This window comes from Pectinophora gossypiella, chromosome 9 (genome assembly GCF_024362695.1).
Source record: "Pectinophora gossypiella chromosome 9, ilPecGoss1.1, whole genome shotgun sequence".
Lineage (NCBI taxonomy): Eukaryota > Metazoa > Arthropoda > Insecta > Lepidoptera > Gelechiidae > Pectinophora > Pectinophora gossypiella.
Window position 1 is genome coordinate 9,807,351 of NC_065412.1, and position 8,265 is coordinate 9,815,615.

At 34.4% G+C, this 8,265-nt stretch overlaps 1 long non-coding RNA gene across 1 annotated transcript; it reads left to right on the forward strand.

Moving 5' to 3' along the window:
* The first annotated feature begins 3,338 nt into the window (after nt 1-3,338).
* On the forward strand, nt 3,339-4,509 carry LOC126369757 (uncharacterized). The gene is made up of 2 exons (XR_007566770.1): nt 3,339-3,460; nt 4,336-4,509. It is a non-coding gene; the product is annotated as an uncharacterized LOC126369757 (long non-coding RNA).
* The last annotated feature ends 3,756 nt before the right edge of the window (nt 4,510-8,265 follow it).

An 8,265-nucleotide genomic window follows, 5' to 3' on the forward strand; every position in this document is an offset into this window, starting at 1 on the left:
TCATTGAAATGTCACAAGCAGTTAGGTATTACATACATTGTATTAGGTACATGTGACGCCCTGCAAGGGCACAGCAACGTAAGAGGTGACAGCAGGTTCATTATAACAATATTAGTAAGTAACATAGTTAATTATGAATTAAACAAGTTAAAGGTAACAAAATTATTATATACCTATTATTAGTTAAGGAATTAAGTTAACTAAAATTGGTATAGAAATGTGCATGACCTGTTATAATCAATTATCCATGTTAGGTATTTGTTAGCCGGTGGTGCTATCTGAGAAAAACCTACATATGTCATGTCAAAAAAATAATTCGTAACGGTACCTCTAATGTTATTCATCAAGCGATGAAGCATTTGATGTCGAAGCAAATCTTCGGCCAAAATCATTTAAAAAGTTAGCTGTCGACACGAAAAGAAGAAGCAGCTATCTGGCAACACTAGCAGACTCTTTCCCCTGTTTATAAATCAGTACCGTTCACATAAAAGCATTGAAATCAAAGCGTTGCGTCGTCTAAGTGCAATAACAATCACTCACTCAGTCAATCCCGTTCATTATGCGCTATTTTCAGTCTAATTACAGCTGCAAAGGTTATTATAAATCATAAATGATATTGCGATGTTGCCAGGTAAACGGTCAGTTATTATTTATAAATAAGTGTAGGTAAGTTGTATTTATTTTATGAGTGAGGTTAGGCGGTTAGCGCTTAAGGCGACATTATACTCGTAATTATTAACAAACGTGGTCGGCGGCCGGTGTGTTTGTAAATAAAAGCATGAAGTATACAGGCTGTTAGTGAAATCGTAACGTAAACTATAAGGGTGATTCAGACAGAAATACATTTTTTAAGTATTATTTAAAAATTTTTTAGACTTATTTAGTCTTTGAAAGACAATAATAAGTAGTTTTGAGAAGTATGCCAGGATCCAAGCAAATGGAATTCCATAGTCTCTGCTTACCCCGGTGGGAAATAGGCGTGAGTTTATATATGTATGTATGTTTAATTATTTCTTTAATTTTTATTGTTATGTATTATTATGTAATAATAGACCACGTTTTTATACCTACTTACATTACGTATGTTAACATTTATTTTTAGGTAAGTATAAGGAAAAAATATTTATATAGCATTAAGTATTTTCTTTAAAAAAAATAAGAACTTTTACGTTTAAAGTCAAATTTTCTTATCTTCTCTGACAACCAACCTAAAAAAAAAATGTTGAAATTGATTTTGAATTAAAAATGCCGGTTGAGTAGACACATTATTAATAACAGGAATTTAATAACAGCAACATTAAAATTATGGTCATGGACCATAAACTTCATGGTCACAAATCTCTTTATGGTTATACTTTTAATACTGTCTGATAACGCAAATGGCACGCAAACATGCAAAATGTGCATTGAAAAGTTTGCATAAATAGATTTATATCTAGTCGTCCATTAGTTAGGAATGATTTATTGCCTATACGCACGCATAAGTGAAGGCTTGTGTGGCGAATTATGTATCGCACCCCCCGTGGAAAAACGCAGTAAGTGGACTAGCGACATTTTTTTTTATTGCACCATTCAATTCAGCGTACACGAATACACCTTCTCACAAATTTTCATTACGATATCAGTAAAAATGAAGAAATTATTACAAAAATAATGAAATTGTGCAACATTGATAAAAATATTTTTCCCCCATAATAAGAAAGTAAGTATAAATACATGATTTTTTTTTCTAATTTTCCCATATAGTAAAGTCATAATAACACTTACGTCGATTTTACACGAAAGTTTTTTAGGATGGTCGAGTGGTAAGTAAACGTACTGACATGTTTCACGACATTATACGACACGACAGTGGTTGTATGTGTAGTTACTTCGTTATTCCACGAATCTTGTAGCGTTACTATTTGGTGTAACTCCAGCTACTTGCCTATTCTGCGAATCTTTTAGCGTAACGGTTTGGTGTAACTATAATCACGTACTTTTTTCCAAGCAAGGTTTGATATTACTATTACGTTATTTCATTTAACTTCAATTTTTGATGACATATTTTACACTATACTCTTCGTAAATATGAATACAACTCTTTTAAAGGCAATAATTTGAATCATTTGTCGTGTTATTCTAATTACCTACAAATATATACTACTTATTAATGTCCTAAATAAATATACTTACTTATCACTAGCATAAATCGATTTATTTTTTATTATTATTTTTTATTTTATTTACGTTTTATTTGGTTACTGTACTTACGCCGCGCCGGCGGCGGCGGTCTGCATACTCAAAGAGAGGTTTTAGAAAGATATTAGAGAGGTATTACATCTATCCACCAATTTTTTGTCAATCTCGACTTTTTATTCAACCAAAAATCGACCCTATTATTACTGTACTGTGATCGTTATTTGTAGGGTCGTATGCTGATCGTGGTTTAACCACGGTATTCCGTCAGTCAGCATACGACCCTACAAATAACGATCGCATTGTAGTAATAATAAGGTCGATTTTTGTTAGAATAAAAAGTCATGATTGACGAATGTTGGATAGATGTAATAATTATCTCTCTATTTAATTTGTTCATGGTGGCTACTCGAAGCGTGCATATCTTTGTGTGGAAGTAAAAAACCCAAGGATTATACGTATGCTCAACTTGGACAAAATCAAAGATATTGAGTAATTTACTTATAAATAGACTAACTAGATTTTAGGTAAGTACCTATTACCTTACCTACTTAGTATATTACTATTTATTAGACTATTAATATTATAAATATTTTGTTTTGTAAGGTTTACACAGAAGCAGATACCTACCTACTTGACGTAAGTTGGTTTGGTTGATGCGTGATGATGATTGCACTTCTCTGTACTAATTATTAAAGTTAAACTAAGCATGCCTTTGTGCCTATTCGGTGATTTTAATCTATAAACTAACTACCTATTTAAATTGGGGTGTGTCGTTTTTGTACATTCGCTATCACCTGGCACAACACCTGGTAAATTAATAAAATAAAGATATTTTAACAATAATCTGTTACGTGATCAACTGTAGTATTTCGGCGTGGTTGTGAATAATCTACCTAGTTATATACGTATAAGTTAACTTTTGCAAAAACACCCTTGATTTTATTGTTATTTGTTCGCTTGAGTTTGATATACATACATTTTATTATTAACGCATTGGTACTAACCTTCTATTTAATACCTAAATAACGATACAATATTTAGGTTTGTGTCTAATTATTAGGGTGATTTCGTAATGGGTCCTTTTTATTTCTTAACGTCCATTATGTACCTACCTACAAACAATGTATTTCAACCATTGTTACAATTAACAGATTCCACTAATACTGCAACCCAATCCAGTACAACCCAGTGGAAGAATGACCAGAAAAGCAAAAATATTTTAAGAAACTATGGGATATTTTCTCGTCGTAGTCAACATGAGACACATTCTCTTCTTAAGGTTTGTATGTACCTATTCGTATCCTACTAAAGTCGAGTAAACTTCTCCTTCTCTCGTGTGGGTTGAGACAATTGACTGACCTCATCTACCCTGGTATCAGGGTTACTACTGAGCCGCCATAGGTCCTTGTAATGCCTCATGTAACGACGACACACCTGCATACTTATTTAAGCCGCAACCGACTGCCTAACATGCCCTCCGACGCACAGATCATCTTACTTTTGGCAATTCGGTAACCAGACTGCAATGTCCTAGTGATCTCGCCGCTTGGCTGCGTTATGGGTATCACTTTGAGTACTTATGTATGTCGGTAATTAAGAAATAGTACTAATAATAAAATTAATATTAGTACCATTTCTGATTTACGACTTGGCCGGGAAGATAAGCAGCTGAAAACGTTCCATGTTTTGTATGCCGAAATATCCTTTCAGTATTTTTATTCTAGATTGATATAGGTATTTAACTACTAACCTGGAAGCGGCGCGTGGTAAAGTTTCCCTGAAATAGTCGATGCCTGTGTATTTGTGGTATAATTATTCTGTTATTTTCCTCTTATCATAACAACCACAAATATTTTTGATTTGCTTAATGTAGTTTTTTCTAGAGTTATCTCTTATGCAAACCAACTAGCTTTTATGGGGTTTTAGCCAAGTTGCAAACGATAAGTACGTAAAACGACAGTGACAGTGATTTGAGAGATTGACATGTAACCTTACGTCAATCACATACATTTTTATCACTGACACTGTCGCTTTTTTGGATACGTTGGAAAATTGGCTCATCTCTAAGCTTACTATAATAGGTATTAATGGTTATTTTTCTTTTTAGTAATTTATTATCATACTTAATAGTATTTTATATTTTGTCATTTGCAGGTTCTACCGAAAAGCAAAGAGGGGGTGATCGGAAAGGACCAAAATGTTCAAGAAAACTCTTAATGACTAACTAAAAATGAAGGTTTTTCTAATAAAGGCAAGTGCCAAAATGTACCGTATAAATATATTTTGTGATTATGCATGTAATAATTAATAAACGTTTTAAAATTCAAAGTTAGATTTTAATTACAAATAAAAACAACTCCCTGAAAACTGAAAACCCATGCGGGTCAAACGGCTTTCGGCACAGCTAGTAAATAAATATTCATTTTTTTAAAACAAATTAGAATAAACACTTAACACTGTTTTTATTTATTTCAATATACAGGCCCAAAAATTCACGTTCAAAATGAAAAATTTGATAGAGGGGCTCATTCTATCTTACTTCAGAAATCATCATTTTGTCGCTATCCCTTTCTTAATAATTCATTTTTTTTCTGTCTAATTTCTAATTATTTTGCTTCATAACTATGCCTAAGGATGTGTATCGCTAGGTGAAAAAATTAAAACAGTCGAATGAAAGATAAAAAGTCATTGGAAGTCGGAATTCAAAGTGAGAATTCGTCTAAAATTGTTACAGTTGTTAAAACTTCGCCGAAGAATAATAAACACATGAGATTGTCATGAACCCTGAAAGTGTTTTTAAAAACTGTTCCATTTAATAGGCTTTTAGACACATCCAAAAAAGTACCCTTAATAGGGGCATCATCATCAGCCGTATGACGCCCACTGCTGGGCATAGGCCTCTCCCAAGGATCTCCACGACGATCGGTCCTGCGCTGCCCGCATCCAGCGGCTTCCCGCGACCTCCCGGGCATAAAACTAAGTAGTTAGCCCTCAAAGATTTTAAGACAGAAAGATTTTATTTTAGTATCTCATAGTATGTATGTAGTAACGGTTTGGGGATAACTTTTTCCTTCATTACAATATGAATACCAAAAGTGACTGCAAGTTTTGTCTTCAGACTGTTGCTATGTCTACCCTGTTAGCGATTATGAGCGTGATTTTTTATTGAAAATGTGTCTTTGAGCACCTTTAACAACGTTAGAAAGAAGCAGCTACCTACATTGTATGAGAATGTAATTTTTCCTTCAAATCTGTCTATCTTGCAATCTTTGAGGTCTAATTACTTAGTTTTTTGCTTCTATTAAGGGTACTTTTTTTGGATGTATCTAAAAGCCTATTAAATGGAGCAGTTTTTCAGAGATACTTACTTTCAGCGTCCATGCCAATCTCATGTGTTAATTATTCTTCGGCGAAGTTTTAACAACAGTGACAATTTTGGTCCAATTCTCACTTTGACTTCCAATAACTTTTTTTTATCTTTGATTTGACTGTTTTTATTTTTTTACCTAGCGGTATATATCTGTAGACATAGTTATGCAGAATAATAAGATAATTATGAAGTAAGGGATAGCGACAAAATGATGATTACTGCAGTAAGCTAGAAAATCTAGAAAAAGGTACAAAATAGGTCATATCTCCTAAACTATAAATAATGGCTAAACATATATGGGGGTGTTTGTAGTAGCTAATGAGCCACTCTATCTAATTTTTCATTTTGAACTTGAAGTTCTGGTCCACCCTTTATAATGTATGAGCATACATACTTCTACATTCTAGACTAACCCCTTGAACAAACAAGTATTTAAAGAGACATACAATTATTTTGAGATATTTCCTTATTAAAAAAGCAATTTCTATAGTTACACTATCAAAGATCATTTACTTTCACGTGGAACAAATAGGTTTCTCAACTTACGCAAAACATTTTGTTAAAATTTTTCGTGTAAGAACGAAGTAACTAATACTTACAACATCCGAGTAAGATGAAATCGGAAGGTGAACAACGTTGTAGGTAAAGTTACAACTGTCGATGTTGTTTGCACTACGTAATAATAAAGCAGTATCTGTACTTACAACGGAACGTTTGATTATAGTTTCGTGGAATATCTACGCAATCGTGTTTTTTCAATTGTTTTTCAAATATACACAATTAATTAAAAATTAATAAATGTGGGTCAATCCGGGCTACATTTTGCTATTATTTTCTCTTTGAAGGTTATTTCCAGGACTTATAACTAGTAGGACAGTTTTTTTTAGCTCCTGAAAAGTTGATAAAATCAACTTACTGCGTTTTTCCACGAAGGGTGCGGTATGGCAGTGGGGAAGTTCACGCGGTTGCGTAAGGTCGAAATAAACAGCTTAAGGCCTTATTACATTACGCGATCCATCGGGCAGTGTAATACAACGCATCGGGTGTCATGCCATAGAATAAGGCATAAACTAGTCTTGAATCGTGAGGCTGCGCGCTAATTATTGTGTTTTTTATAAGTGTGCTACTTACTTTCCTTCAATCATTTGCAGAAGGTACGAAACCGTTAGGAATGCAATAGAAATAAATTCAGTAAATCTTCTCTCTTATTTTTTTCTTTTTATCTTATGCAAAAGATCTCTTAGCTATAAGTTAACTGTGAGGATTTTAAAACATAACATTTTTAAGCGAACTCCACTCCCACAGACAAACCGAGGAATTGGTTGAATTTTCCATCACACAATTCATGTATATTTTTTTGTCTTTTAAAATATTTTCCGTTCCATACTTTTGCGACGGAAAATACCACTTGATATGAACTCAGAAACATGGCCTGAATGATCCCTCAAAGTTTTCGTTACGATGTCACTAACATCCTGTATAAACTCATAAAGTCGAGTTCAGGGATTTGAACCAGTGACACTACGGTGAAAGTCACGCCTTCTCCGAACATGAACATCACGAATACCTGCTTTAGTATACTGTTTTGTGTACTGGAACCTGACAGAAGGCAGCAGTAACTGTCAATACTATTCAGAGGCGGAGGACAGGAGTCCTAGTATGGCTTTGTAATAGACTACTCTGGGCGCCACCCCACTTGCGTCAGACAGAGTACTGCGGGCGGAAGTCAGGAGGGAAACCACTGCCCTGCTTTTCCCTAAAAAGTAGCATGGAGAAAACGCTGCACCGACAAGAGCGTGGCTTCTTAAATTGATGATGATGACCTACTTTAGTATTTTTTACATATTTTAGTCACTTAATTAACCACATCAAAGCACTATATACAATTCTAACACTAATGATTAAATAATTCATTATGATTTGTCGACAGACTTGTCAGGCTGCGGTTCCCACGTATCATTACGGACATGACAGGGACGTGAGGGTAATGACGGCGCGACCGCATGGTGATGGGGGAATGACGCGACGACACGCGATGTTTGACGTTTAAATTGATATATTTCATACCAAGACAGCGTTTAGATGACGTGAAAACTTTCGCGCGTCCGCTGGTTGTCGTCACAGCCTTGTCTCTATTTAAAAGTTATTAAAATAACATTCCCGTACGATCCTGACGATCCGATTAAGTACTAGGGAATGCAATCACGACTTGAGATCACAAATTCGAGATCCCGCGGGATTGGAAATATCATTCCCCGAGATCCCGAATTCGTCCGGATCTCGTCTAGTTCAATAAAAAAATGTAAAGTTAGGATAGCTGAAAACGATGAAAACTGCTTATTGTGATAATGAGGTTAATTAAAACAAAATATTTTTTGAAACTAATCAAAAACCTTTATTCTTCAATATTACTAACTAAAAATATACTATAATCGGGAGTCTCATATCCCTGATGTAAACGCAGTAAGAACCCGTTATTATGTGTTTTAATTACTACCTAAATATTATGTTTTTTTCTTTGGAAAACAGCATAATCAAAACAAAAGTTTAACTCAAGGAAATTCGCCCAATCCCGTCAATCTCGAATCTCGTCATATTATGCTTCGGAATTGATCCCGAAAAATTAGACGAGATCTCCCGAGATCGGGATTGCATTCCCTAGTACCTACACGTTGAAGTCGGTCATTGATCTCACTCCGTCATTGAAATATGTT